Source organism: Schistocerca nitens, chromosome 2 (genome assembly GCF_023898315.1).
Source record: "Schistocerca nitens isolate TAMUIC-IGC-003100 chromosome 2, iqSchNite1.1, whole genome shotgun sequence".
NCBI lineage: Eukaryota > Metazoa > Arthropoda > Insecta > Orthoptera > Acrididae > Schistocerca > Schistocerca nitens.
In genome coordinates, this window is record NC_064615.1 from 1,104,288,908 (window position 1) to 1,104,304,117 (window position 15,210).

Sequence of the window (15,210 nt, forward strand, 5' to 3'; positions counted from 1 at the left end):
GTGAAATTTTTCGAATTAATGGCAAAGAAAAATCAATGCTTAGATGTACCATACAGTGACGGAGAGTTGATTAAATTATGCGCGATGAAGCTACCATTGAAATACCACCAATCACTAGTAGGGCGCGGAGGCAATGACGTCGAAGCATTTAAAGATATTCTAAGGGAACTAGAGTACATATTTTCGGAAGATTACGCAAGGAAAGACGAAGCGCACGTGAAAACGAAAGAAAAAAGCAGTGGAATCCACAAGACACAGTACGAAGAAACAATAATTACGAACCATGTGATAACTTCGCACCAAGAAACGACAATATATTTCAACAAAGAACCGGTTATGGATTTAGAAGAGAATATGGCAATAACTATAATTCACACAGGAGCGGCAACAGCTATTACAGAGGGAATAACGACAATCGGAACGGGTACTGGAGAACCAATAGACCGACAAATTATCAACAAAGAAACCACTATCAACAAGCTGAACAAGAAAAGAGAATACAGATAGAAGAGGTGGAGGTAAGACCACCAAACCCCGATAAACGTTCGAATTGACAGCTAAACGCCCATGCCAAAGAGAATGACGCACCGACCCAGAACAATTGCAGCACCTTGAACAGAGAAGTAAAAATCTTATCACGAGAAGAGAAGAAGGAAGAAACAAATCCGCAGGGACCAGATGAAAACGAAGACAAGAAAATAACAATATCGTGTTGGGACGAAATTAATTGAGAGAATACTGACGAGGAAGATGAATTACCAGAGGTATGCACAACGAATGTAGGAGGAAAGGACGAAGTAATGAGTATTGCAGAGCTATTTGAGATGGACACCAGGGAAAGCGAATTCAATGAGGATAATGCGCAGTCGACAGAAGCTGAAAATAAGTTACGAGTGGGCACACAACCCAACGTATATAATGAAGGAAGTTATGAAGCGATAATTAGAGCATTTAGATGCGATTATGTGGAAGTAGCGACGAAGAAGGAGAATATAGACGAGGATGTGGAAAAAGTAGAGGATGTTGAAGAAAGCATAAATGAAGGAAGAAATAGAGAAGAGGAAATAAAAGAGAGAGAAGTAGCAGTCGAAGCTTATCCTACAGAAAGTTCGAATTCACAAGGGAAAGTCCTAAAAAGACTCATGTATGATTCAGTGGAGGATTCGTTGATGCAAGAAGAAGAAGAACAGAACCAACCGTTTCAAATTCAACCAATTGTGAAGGCCATGGTAAAGCATATCCCAGTCAATATTGTAATTGATAGCGGAAGTGAACTGACTGCGATCTCAGAAAATTTATTCATGCAGTGTAATGCCAATGAGGAATTGCCAGTTCTGAAAACACGTAAGATTAAAGTAAGAGGTCCTATTAGAAACAATGCTGTGGAAGTTACGAGACAAACAAGGTTAACTCTTTCGTGCCAAGGTCAAAAGATCGAAGCCAACTTCGTGATTATACCTAAACTAACTGTAGATTTGATTATAGGTGCAGATTTTTTAAATGAGAGACGAGCGATAATAGATATGGGGAAAGGTAGCGTAACATTCGGGAATGTCACACTTCTCTTTGAGCAAAAGCTAAAATTAGAAGAAATACCAGTTACAAACAAACAATTATGGATGATGCGAGATAAAGAGGATGAAGAATTAGAATGGTATGCACAAAAGGGGGAATCGCCTCAACTCATGTTAGAAGTCCATAAAGAAATCGACGAAAAATTGCAAGAAGTTCAAGGTATTTCGGAACACAGTAAAAGAGAATTAGAGGGTATTTTACGGGATAAAGCAGAGATATTTTTACCTAAGACTGGCAGTATTAAGCACTTTCAGTACAAGTTTGAAGTAAAACAGCACAAACCATTTAGAGTGTCCACCCTATACAATCCCATTAAGCTACAGGAATAAAGTATTCCAGGAGATATCTAAAATGTTAGATGACGATATTATTGAACCAGCTACCTCCACATATAACAGCCCGCTCCATATTGTACAAAAACGAGATGGGAGCATCAGGTTAGTGCTTGATTCCAGACGGATCAACACAATCATAATCACTGAGACAGATCGCCCAGAAAAATTAGAGGAATTGATGCAAAACTTCCACGGTGCTAAGATATTTTCATCAATTGATTTACGGTGTAGTTTTGGCAAATAGAATTGGCCCCAGAATGTAGAAAATTTACAGCATTTATCGTATTCGGTAGATATTACCAGTTTAAACGATTGCCATTTGTTTTAAACATATCATCAGCAGCGTTTATTAGGGGATTTAATACTATACTCAGTCCTGAAATTTTACAAAAAATTACTTGTTATGTTGATGATGTGACTATAGCGGAACCCTCTTGGGAACATCACAACGAAACATTAAATCAGTTTTTACAGATCATGAAAGAGCATGGGGTCACAGTAAATATAACAAAATCCAAATTTGGAAGGCGAGAGGTCAAATTTCTAGGACACCTAATTTCAGAGAAAGGGGTAATGCCCGACCCAGAAAAACTAACGGCAATCAAAGAATTCTGTACTCCACCTAATAAGAAAACTCTCAGAGGATTTCTAGGTCTCACCGGATTCTATAAAAAATTTATTTGGATCGACTCTCTCGCAACACCACGCCTATGTACATTGACTGGAAAAAACACGCCATGGGTATGGGCTCAACAAGCCAATGAAGAATTTTTAAAAGTGAAAAATGCACTAACAACAGCACCGATTTTAGCACATTTTTGTATTGCCACTGATAGCGCGAAAACAGGTTTAGGAGTTGTTTTATTCCAAGAATACGAACAGGCAGGGCTAAGATCATATAGAACAATTGCATTTGCCAGTCGGGTACTCACAAAAAGCGAGAAAAACTATTCAGTCACGGAGCTGGAAGCATTGGCCATTGTATGGGGCTTCCAACGTTTTCGATACTTCCTATTCGGAAGAAAAACAAAAGTATACACTGACCACAAAGCATTAGAATTTCTGTTACCCGCCAAACTAACTCATGGGAGGTTAGCCAGATGGATGTTAATACTACAAGAATTTGACTTCACTATTACACACATACCAGGACCAGCGAATGTATTAGCAGATGCTTTATCACGATGTCCACAGGGTGCATCCAATAACATAGGTTTGGAAGCAGCAGAAGACCAGTTCACAATGTACTATATGAAACAAGTACCTTTCGAAAACTACATTACGACAGCATTGAAAAACATAGGCAAAGAACAGGACAAGGATCCCGAAATACTAGGAATCAAACACAAGTGGAGAAGTAAGGATTTTCCAGACATTCGACAGCACTATTTCGTAAAAAAACAATTTTTAATTTTTTAGACGAAATTTTGCAACTTATGAATGGTTAATTTATATCCCAGATGAACTAACTAATAAGTACATATGGTATACACATTTAAGTAATGGCCACTTTGGACCAAAGAAATGCTTTTTAAAAATAAAACAAACAAGCCATTTTCCTAATATGGAAAGACGAATTAGAACAGTATAAGTCAAATGCAAAAAATGCATGAGGGCTAAACACGTCACTTTCCAAACCAAACCACCTATGTTTCCAATAATCTCTAAAAGATTAAAACAAATAGCTGCAACAGATTTGATGGGGCCTCACCCACGCACAAAAAATGGATATATTTTCGTATTTGTCGTTTTGGAACTTACTTCTAAATATGTTACCTTGACACCATTAAAACGGGCAACAGGTCTTACTATAAGTAAAGCATTTAGACAAGATTTTCTCAGACAAGTATGTCGAGTGAAATGAATAATTTCGGATAATGGCCCACAATACAAATCAGTGCAATGGCAAAACACGTTAAAACAACACAAAATAAAACCCATCTACATATCTAAGTACAAACCTAGCGTAAATCGAGATCTATGAAGGGCATAGGCACTTTATGCCGATTATATGCAGGCAAAAGACACAACACTTGGGATACATACCTTAAAGGTTTTCAAGAAGTAATAAATGAATTGCCACATAGCACTACACTACTACCTCCAGTTACTGTACTTAAAAATATTGAACCCCCAAACATAACCAGAGAAAATGTTAGATTTCCTATTGTACCACGTAGACAGCACAAACAAGTCATAGCAACAGCAAACATCAGAAAGGCAGCCATTAAAAGAAACGAAAGAGGAGATAGAACAGCAATTAAAAGAACATTCTCAGTAGGCCAGAAAGTATTTGTAAAAACACACCATCTCTCCAGCAAACAGAAACACAAAATACGTGAGTTTTACGCTGCATACAAAGAACCTGTCATAATTAGCCGAATTGCTCATGATAATGCTGTGGAACTAATGAAAACAAATACAGGCAAAACCTTAGGACTTCACCATATGAGCCATATCAAAAAGTTTGAAGATTAATTTCATTACTGGTAAATAATCAGCACAATATTTCAAGATTATGTTGCAGAAAAGATCGTCAGGAGAAAGAAGAATGAAGAGAGAGGAAGGTGGGAAAAAGAAAGTAGTTTCAATAATAACACCAATAGTACCATAGATTAAGGTGAAGGGATAAGATGTAGATAGTCTAACAGCATGAGATACTAAAATGCTATACACCACAACACTACACAAAAATAAAAAACGATTTTGAGGTTTCTTGTAGATGTTAAGACTCAAAATATCTTAGAATTGTAACATGGAAAGGGCGCCGAAATTTGTAAAGCTTTTTAAGAAGGCGTAAAGCAGTGTAGGTACTAGACATACGTTAGATGATTATAAGTAAAACTTTTTGTAAGAACCATTGTAAAAACTCCAGCAAGGACGAGATGCAACGACCCACAAGTTCCAACGAGAGAAGTATCAAGAAAGAAAAGGAGGTAATTAGCAAGACACGGTTCCTACAAGGCAGAAGCGTCGAGAGAAGGGAAAGGACAGCGAGACCAACAGAGGGTAGCTGAAGTGGGCTGTATATCTGCTGAACCACAGGGTGGCAGAACCCTGCTGGGACAGAACACGGAACCACAGAGTGTCGGAACACAGAAGGGACTGGTGCAGGGACTGACAAGCAAACACCACACCGGACTTTCACCGCTCGTAAACCTCCAAGCGCTCCCACTCATTGGAGCGAGCAAAAAACGGCCCGACGAGAAGACAGCTTGGGAAAGCCACATCTGGCAAAAAAAAAAAAAAGTGTAAAAGTCACACTACCGCTATTAAACAGCACACTGATGCATGAAACTGAAGAAAACGTCCACAAAGTAAAAATGACACATCCAAACAATTTATCAAACTGTTACTAAGAGGAGAACTTCAAAGTGACTAGTTATCAATAAATATTTCCATATCCTGCCCAGAGAAGAACCAAGAAGCAAGCAAGAAGCAGAGAAAAAGCAGGAAGAACAGAAGTTGAAGATTCGCAAGATTGAGACCAAGAAAGAAGATGGATGAAGAATAGACGACATACCTTCCCAAATCCCTATCCTATTGTAAACTAGTCGTCTGCGAAGTATTAAAACGAAAACGACCGCTTTCAGCGACACATAACGATGACTTTCACGCATACAGAGCCAGTAAACCACGAGATTCTGCACTCACAGCTCCATTCCATTATGGGACTTCCACAACAGCAACACACACTTGCAAAGCCAACAAGGAACGACGAATGAAGCTGACGAAGCTGTACATCAAATACTTGCCCACATCCATCTCGCTCAAGTCCATCACCTTCGTGCAAAAACATTCGCCAACCTCATGCTTAAACATTCATAGGGTTGTGTGAATGTGTGAAATCAAGTTATGTGATGTAGGAATTGTGCAAAAGAAACGTGTGAAAAAAAGTTAAGCACACCAGACAGCTATTAAACTACAAAATAACAGACATTGACTATGGAATTAAACAAAAAATAGACTATCGATAAAAATAAGTCATTAGTTCTGAAATGGACAGTATATAAAGAACAAAAGTAAGGCATAATAAACACTAAAACTATATGCCACTTATTTTCTCCTCATAAAAATAAAAGAATAACTATATTTTACTTATTTTCTCCTTATAAAAACAAAAAATAAAAAATTATCTTGTTGGATGTTTTCCCTTTTTTTTAACCTTTGTACCATTTGTTAGGATAATATCACAATACTTATGTATGTATATTTCTTTGTCAAAGCAATTCTTGGAAATAATTCTTATTTGTTAGTGTAACAATGTTGAAATGAGTGTCTAGAAACAAAAACATTTTACTTGTACATGGTATTTAGAAAATGTGTTAGGAATAGATTTTACTTAATTACTACATTTATAAAATCAATATTTCTAAGAAAATCGATGTGAAAGACTCCTCACTTTCGATAACAAACTTCTTAAAAAACAAACTTCACACTTAAATAAAGAAAGAAAATAATTAAAAATTAATAATAGCATGAAAATATTCTTCTCTTGTCATTTTTGAGAATAATGTGGAAGAATATAAAAATATAAATTAGTAATACAAACTAGCATAGAACCAGAATAATGTGGCTGAACAGTAGGCAACAAAATTTAGATAACGGAAAAATTTTTGACTGACTTAGACAACGATTCACTCATTGCCTAACTTCAGTGCAAAAATTAAGTTCGAAGGGTGGTGATATGTAAGGTGTCAGGCAAATCCAACACCTTCCATGAAAACCCTGACATGATAAGCAAATCCAGTAGTATGTCACATAGGCTCCGAATAAATCGTGACATTAAATTAACCAAAGTAATAGGAGTAACGAGTGAGCAAATGGAATACCACAGACTAACACAAGAGTGCCTAAAGGCATGTCATACCTTCCCACCGTGAGACACACGCAGTTCCGAGGGGAGAAACGAGAACAGAAGCCGAGAGCAGAACTGTGTTAAGCGAGAAGGCCCTACGATAAGGGACGGACACCCACGTCGCCAGATAACCGCTACGACCACACCATCCGCAAGTTTTTAGCGTGAGACTTTTTCGCGTCTCTGTTACGTTAGGACCACCCCCCAGCCAATGTTAAAAGCTAGAGCCCTCCAGAAGAACTATAGATCTTACGATAACACAAAAAGGGCTACACCATCCGCAAGTTTTAGCGTGAGACTTTTTCGCGTCCCTGTTACGTTAGGACCACCCCCCAGCCCATGTTAAAAGATGGAGCCCTCCAGATAACAGTATAGATCTTACGATAACGCTAAAAGGACCACACCAGCTGCAAGTTTTAGCGTGAGACTTTTTCGCTTCTCTGTTACGTTGCAAACTTTAAAAACATTGCACCACCACGAAAAGTATAACGTTTCTCATTGGATAGACAGAATTTTTGTAGGCGGAGGTTAAGGTTAACATTGAGACCCTGATTGGTCAGATGAAAACACAGCCAGATAGTTTTTTTTTAAACCAACTTCGGTAAATTGTAGTAAGGAGAAGTTAGGAGAGAGTTGCATCAGAGATGGCGAGGTGAGCGGAGCTGTGCTGCCTGCCGCCCCCTGACGAACACCGACAAGGTAATGAACGCACGCGATGCCGCATAACAGCACATAAAGCTTCACTCAGAACTGCAGAAGTCTGATCTGTTACACCCCCTTTTTGCGTAATACTAGTGTCGATCGTCAATTAAAGCTCATGGTGTTCACATTTGCCACTTGAAGTAAAAATCCGAAACGCGATGATTTTTCAGTTACTGAGAAGCCACATCAGCCACTGTAATTTATGACAAGTTAGATAAGTAATTAAAGATAATTGAGGGTCACTGTAGACCATTTTGATAGTTTTCTCTTTTGTGAAACTTAGTTTAAACCTTGATTGTAGATGTGATGTGGCATAGGTCATCCTTCGATCCATTGTAGAACTTGGAAACCCATTCAGGGAATATTCGTTCACATTTTTGTTGAACGCTGTTGGTTTTTACCATCCTGTATTAAAACATTTCCTTTTATCAATAGTGTAATTTATAAACGATGTTTTGTGAGTAGAATAAAATTTCCAATGGTAAACTTAACTGCTTTTTCGACGTTATTTTACCAGCTAACTAAAAATAGGAAAGCCTTGAACCCCTTCCACTAAATTTAGTTAGTATTAAGATTATTTTACAGGGAGTGCAGTGGAGCTGACGCTGAAATCATTAAGTATTTGGTTATATCTCCGCTAGTCTCACTGAACTCTTCTGAATTCTACATGTCATGTGTGGTCTGGCGTCTCCTTACCAGCAACAGGTCCCAGGTTCAAACTAGACAATTACCTAAAAAACACGCTCAGAGTGTCGTTTCACGAAAGTGGTAAGGAGACACGATATAGAACAAACAGACACCACGCAGAATGTTAGACACCCTTCATCTCCTTTCTCAAGGTGGCTACCGTCAACTCCCCCTCCTGGATGATGCCCTCTCTCCCTTCATTTATCTCTCTTAACAACTCTGATCCTCACCTCCCCCTCCCTTCCTCTGTCCTTTTCCTGGGCTCCTTCTCCTCCTTCCATCCTGTTTTATCCCTCCTGCCTACCTTCTCTCCGCCTCTCTTCTCTCCCCTCAGTCCTTTTGCATTTCCCTCTTCTGCCTTCCCCCATTCCCTCACGCGACTGCCCTGCCCCCACCCCCCTTATGAGTCCTCTCCCTCTGTCAGTTCCCCCACATTAGTTTTTCCTCTCCTCCCCCCTTTTTTTCCCCTCATCTGTCCATGTCCCCCTCCATCTGCCCTTGGCTATGGTGTGTCATCTTCAGTGGAGTGTTTCCAGTGATCGTTAAGTTTTGTGCTTCTTTTCTGAAGTGTTGCGAACGGACATCTACTGTTGCTGGGTGTGATTTTTATATCTCTTGCGAACAGAAACCAGACTGTCACCGTGTTTTTTAATTGTATGTCTACTACTTTACCTGTCTACTTCCTGTGTATTTTTTTAGCGTCGCCTACCCTTTGTTTTATGTTTTAACTTTCCACAATTTTCCGCCGTTTTACAATGTAAGTCATTGTATTATCGCCTGCTTTTATTGTTTCTTATCTTCTTATGTTTTAAAAATTCTGTAGGCTGAAGAGCAGCGTACAAAGCTGCTGCCAGCCCGTCCCTTTCTGGGGCAATCAAAATTCAGTACAAGAAAAAAACAGTTACATGCAGTACCGAAGTGCTTTACCTCTCCTGCTCCTACTCGCTTCCTTCATTCGGCCTATTTTACAGATCACAGGAGCGGACCCATGCGCCGCCTTCCAGGCGGTATACGAAATTTTCTAAATATTACTGATTGAAATTGATTTAATTCCACAAAAAGACATTTACTGATTGTTAAACAGTTAGTAATTAATATTACAAAACTTTTAATCATGTCTGCTGGTGGAAAAGCTTCTGAAATGGTAAAACGGTGCATTCAAAAGTTTTACTTACTTATTAATTTATTTGCATTCCGCTATCCAACATCAGATTCCCATCAGACCAACGAGAATGTTGACCGACGGTATTGTTAAGAAGCCACTGATCGATCTCAAAATTACACTGTTTATGTAATTACATTGCCCGGGTGCTGATAGAAAAGATCTGTAAAAGAGATTTCAGGGACGCTGAAATAAAAGTTTGGTAAGATAAATGTCGATTGAACACAAGTAGAGTTCGGCTGTGGACACCAAACAGTTCGTCGGCAAGTCTCCTTCGTTGCAGCCTGAGAAATCTCTAAAATACAACATAATAAATTGAGATGTGGCCTTACTGGAAGATAAAATGAGGTTTCTTGATCCAGACACTGCTGTTACCGTTAAATTAACACAATGATTTAACCAAAAGTTACAGATACGAGAGTAATATTTACATTTTATGAGACAGCAATCAATAAGATACGAGAGAGAGAAAACAGGAGCGCAGCTCCTGCTTTAATGCAGTCGAAACTAATTTCAGCCAATGCCTTCAACTTGCTTTACGGATTGTCTTTTATAATGTTTCGGTATATAAATATTTATCTGGAACATTCTTTATATGAACAGCGAAAAGCAGGTTTTGTATTTTAAATTATGACCTTTCCTCCTTAATTTTAAGATTTATTTACACATTTATTTACTCTTAACATGTTCTAACATTAATTAAACGTTTGGGGCATATTTCATTTTTTATTCAAAAAGTAACATTTCTGGCACTAATATAAAAGTAGGCAAATACGTTTCAAATGCGTTTGTATTATCAACGACACTACTTCGTACTGAAATCAAGTGTCAAGTAGTATCCAAACACAAGCAGTTATCTCGCTCATGGCCCGTTTGCAAACTACATTTTCATATATTTTTACTTGCGTAAGTTTTTTTTTCTGTTAACTATCGTAAGATACGAGTAAAACTGGTCCGGACAAATGGGGGCGAGTCCCAGTAGAAGTTTTCTGAGAACGTTATCTGAAGCTATAAGGTAGGAATGCAACACTAGTTTACATAATGATTAAATAAAAACTAGATGAACTCTCATTTTATGCGAAACACTGTACAAATTACTTACTTTACACGCAACTACTGCAATAATATTACAGTAACGGATAATAGGCGTTGACAAATTAAAGTTGCAATACATATTCAAATGTTACATTTAACAATCTTGACATACGAGGAGCCTCTCCTAGGAGTCGTCAAGTGAATTTTATTTGGTGTTTCGGCGAATGTTTACTATTTGATTTCTGCAGTGTGTTGCTGGAGTCGGCCCAAACAAATGCTCCTCATCATGTTCTTTATGCGACGCTGTGTTTGTTACAAACAAAATGATTTTAAAAGCGGAATTTTACTTGCCTGTTCGATAGAATGGTTACAAATTAGTCTAGTCCCAAATTCGTTTTGACGATACGTACAGCAAGACACGAAGAGCAACCAGCCTTGTGCTCCAGCAGCGAGTGAGCAGCGCTGCTGCATGGCTGCAGCAGTTGGCTCAGACCACGGCGGTGCTGTCACTGCTCAAGTACTGCTTATTCTTCTTGCTTTACTGTCCATGTTAATACGTAAAATTAAAACGAATATAGCATTAAACTAATTTCGGACCGTTCTACCCAATGAGCACGTAAATTCCGCATTGATTTTGTTTTTTTAACAGGAAACAAAGTGACCCTCTCCGTCGGCACAGGGCGTCACACGAGAGATGAGATGAGCGGCATTTGCTGGGCCTAATTCCAACTACTCAATGCAACAGCGAAATTGCAGATATCCGTTGAAACACTACAGAAGACGACCCTGACGACGTTTTGGAGAGACCTTCTGCGTGTACTGAGCATATAAATTGCAGCACGCGTTCAAAAACGAATGTCTGCTATTTACATGCTACTTTTCCGTACAGTGTCACGCACTTTATCATTTATTTGATGCCGTCATTCGAAGCGAGAATGATATGGTGCACAGCAGCCCAAGGGGCACTAATACGTGATCCGGCCGGAGTGGCCGTGCGTTTCTAGGCGCTACAGTCTGGAACGCGAGGCCGCTACAGTCGCAGGTTCGAATCCTGCCTCGGGCATGGATGTGTATGTTGTCCTTAGGTTAGTTAGGTTTAAGTTATAGGGGACAGATGACCACAGAAGTTGAGTCCCATAGTGCTCAGAGCCATTTTTGAACTAATACGTGATGCTGATACCATGGCAATATTTTCATACCCAGTATCTGTTGACAATGGCTTAGCGGAGGAACTTATTATCGAGACTCTTTTCTACACTATTCTTTTAGCACTTGTCGCACCTAGTGTAAGATCATACATTTGATAGCCTACATTAACGTCAATGAAATTTGTAAGTCTGTCTTAATTTCCCCTTACGTTTGACTTCTTAACGATTGGTCTACTGTCTGTACGTTGACTGATGTCACTGAGCCTTCTTCTTTGTTGAAACTTCCTTGCACCTCGTCCATTCGTCCGTCCTCACATTTTACTAAATGAACGCGTAACGAAAAGTGCTGCTCTTCTTTCGACCTCCTCTATTTCCTCTATCCCAGATGACGAGCAATGTTCAAGTATTGGTCGAACGAGGGTTTTGTAAGTGATCTCCATTACGACATTTCTGGAGACCGAAAGTCTGCTATGTAAGAAACTCCGCCATCTCATCTCATGCACTAATATTGCTATATTGGAGACAATCACTGACAAAACAGCGGAGAGACAGTTTGTGTTGATTTCTTGTCAGAGAGGTCACAGTACGTAATAATTGACGGAAAGCCATCGATTAAACCAGAAGTGATTTCCGTCGTTCCCCAAGGTAGTGTTATAGGCCATTTTCTGTTCCTTATCTATACAAACGACTTGGGAGAGAATCTGAACAGCCATCTTAGGTTGTTTGTAGATGATTCCGTCGTTTATCGACTAATAAACTCATCAGAAGATCGAAAAAAGTTGCGTAACGTTTTAGAAAAGATATCTGTATGGCGCCAAAATTGGCAATTAACCCTAAATAACGAAAAGTGTGAGGTCATCCACATGAGTGCTAAAAGAAATTTGTTATACTTTGGTTACACAATATCTGTCAAATCTAAGGGCCGTAAATTCAACCAAATACCTACGAAATACAATTACGAACAACTTAAATTGGAAGGAACACATAGGAATTGTTGTGGGGAAGGCTAACCAAAGATTGCGTCTTATTGGAAGGACACTTCGAAAATGTAACAGATCTACTAAGGAGACTGCCTACACTACAATTGTCCGTCTTTTAGAATACTGTTGCGCGGTGTGGGATCCTTACCAGATAGGATTGACGGGGTACATCGAAAAATTTCAGAGAAGGGCAGCACGTTTTTTATTATCGCGAAATAGGGGAGTGAGTGTCACTGAAACGATACAAGATTTGAGGTGGCCATCATTAAGATAAAGGCGTTTTTCGTTGCGGCTGAATATTCTCACGAAATTCCAATCACTAACGTTCTCCTCCGATTTCGAAAATATTTTCTTGATACCGACCTACATAGGGATAAAGGATCACCATGATAAAGTAAGGGAAATCAGAGCTCATGCGGGACGATATAGGTATTCGTTCTTTCCGCGCTACACGAGATTGGAATAACAGAGAATTGTGAAGGTCGTTCGATGAGCCCTCTGCCAAGCACTTAAATGTAATTTGGAGAGTATCCATGTAGATGTAGATCGAGTGGTTGTTCTACTTTAAATCACTCTTGGTAGATACTGGAGCATGCTTTGCGGTTGTCTCTGCATCCTGTAATTAATCAAAAGTGATGGAGCAGAAGAAGTAAATGTTTGCAAAACACTGTACACACGCGTAGACTATTTAGTCGAAAGTATCCGGATACCTAATCTTGAAACGACTTAGTTTTCTGTATTGTTCAGTGAAAGAAATAATGACAACAGTGTATTTAAGTGGAATCACATAGTAATTGTTGTAGTTTGTAGATTATTTATGAAATAGGGATGCCTTTCAAATTTACGACAGATGAATACGCCGATATGGTTAGGAAACGACTGAAACAACTAACGGTTGCCAACAATGACATAAACGTTTCTACATTCTTAATGGAAAGGAAACAAATTTATGTGTATAATAATCTTTGCTTCTCTGGGTGTTCTGGAAAACTACTGCAGATACACGTTTGGGACATTTTTTCTTAGATTTACCAGACCAATAACAACAAAATAAATGGAAATCGTGTTTTACTTTAACCTCGTACAGTTTTGTGATGACTTCTTATTAGCGAAGTTGCTAAATTACAGACAAAATCTTTTATTAGCCGTGACTCCGTAACTAAACATTTGCGTACCAAGAATAACTCCGAAAGTATGATAGGAGCTGAAAATTTTGTGGGACAAAAGTTGCATGGGACAACGGGAGCCATAATATGACGTTGGCTTTTTTTTCCTAGTCGGGGTCGCTACAGAGATATGAAGCTCAGCTTTGTGTTTTTAAATGGGATGTTATAGTTTGGTACATATTTTCTAATAGCGGCTATCGAGACGAATCCAATAAAGTGTAACAGTAAGATCTTCGAAGTTGAACGATGGTCACAAAGGTGGTATGGACGTCCATTTAAAGAAGGTGTTCGAAGTGATGACTATTGGTATCAATTCAATGCTGCAATCTTCTTATCATGGATTGCAGGCCCCTGTAGCTGAGGGGTTCTAGGCGCTTCGGTCCGGAACCGCGCTTCTGCTACGGTCGCAGGTTCGAATCGTGCCTTGGGCATGGCTGTGTGTGATATCCTTAGGTCAGTTAGGTTTAAGTAGTTCTAAGACTAGGGGACTGATGACCCCAGATGTTGTCCCATAGTACTCAGAGCTGTTTGAACAATTTAGAAACAGTGTCAGCAGAATGGGTCGGTCAGGGGAGTTGAATGTCTTCCTAGATGAACCAGTCATTGGACATCAGCAGGACAACAAATCGATCAGAGACATTTCAATCTCTCTAAATCTGCCCAAGTCGACTGTTGATGATTCGATTGTGTTATGAAAACATGGGGTGGGGGAACAACCACACTTCAACAAAGACCAGCTGGATCTCATGTACCGACGGACAGGGACCGTCGAACATTGCGCAGGGTGGTGGTGAAAAAACACACGGACTCAACGGAAGGAACTGCCCGTGAGTTCCAGAGCGCTTGAAGCATCCAGCTAAGACAACGACTGTGCGTAATGTGTGAAGAATGGGGAGCAGTTGTCCAGCAGCACCTGGTAAAACACACATTTCTATAGCCAGTTCTAAGCGACACTCCAGATGGTGTAAAGAGCAAAGCCACTGAACAGTGGAGGGCTGAATGACTTGGAGTGATGAACTCGCTGCGTTCTGTGGTAATCCGGTGGAAGCGCTGGAGGACGTTAACTGCCATCATGTGAAGCTGGACCAGTGAAGTACGGCAGAGATGGTATGACGGAACGGATTTTTTTTGTGCTTGGGTGTGGTCCCCTAATTGCGCTCAGTATGATGCTAAATGTGGAAAGGTATGAACACGGTGCTCAGCATTGTACACTGAGTACAGTACGCGAACAGTTTGGAGATGATGACTGTATCAGGTCAACAACGCCCACTGTCATAGAGCATCACTTGTGAGGCAACTATTTATGGACAACAACGTTCCTTAAATGGCCTGACCTGCCCAGAATGCTGACCTGACTCCAGTGGAATATATCTGGTGTGCATTAGAACGTCGACGGCGCTCCGGACCCCGGCGTACATCGCTACCGCGTTTGGTTTCGGTTCTTGAATAAGAATCGGCTCCCATTCCTCGCCAGACATTCAGGCACCTGACTCAAAGTGTTTCCAGCAGAGCTGAAGCCGTCACAAAGGCCAAGGGTGGGCACACCACGTATTAATATCCAC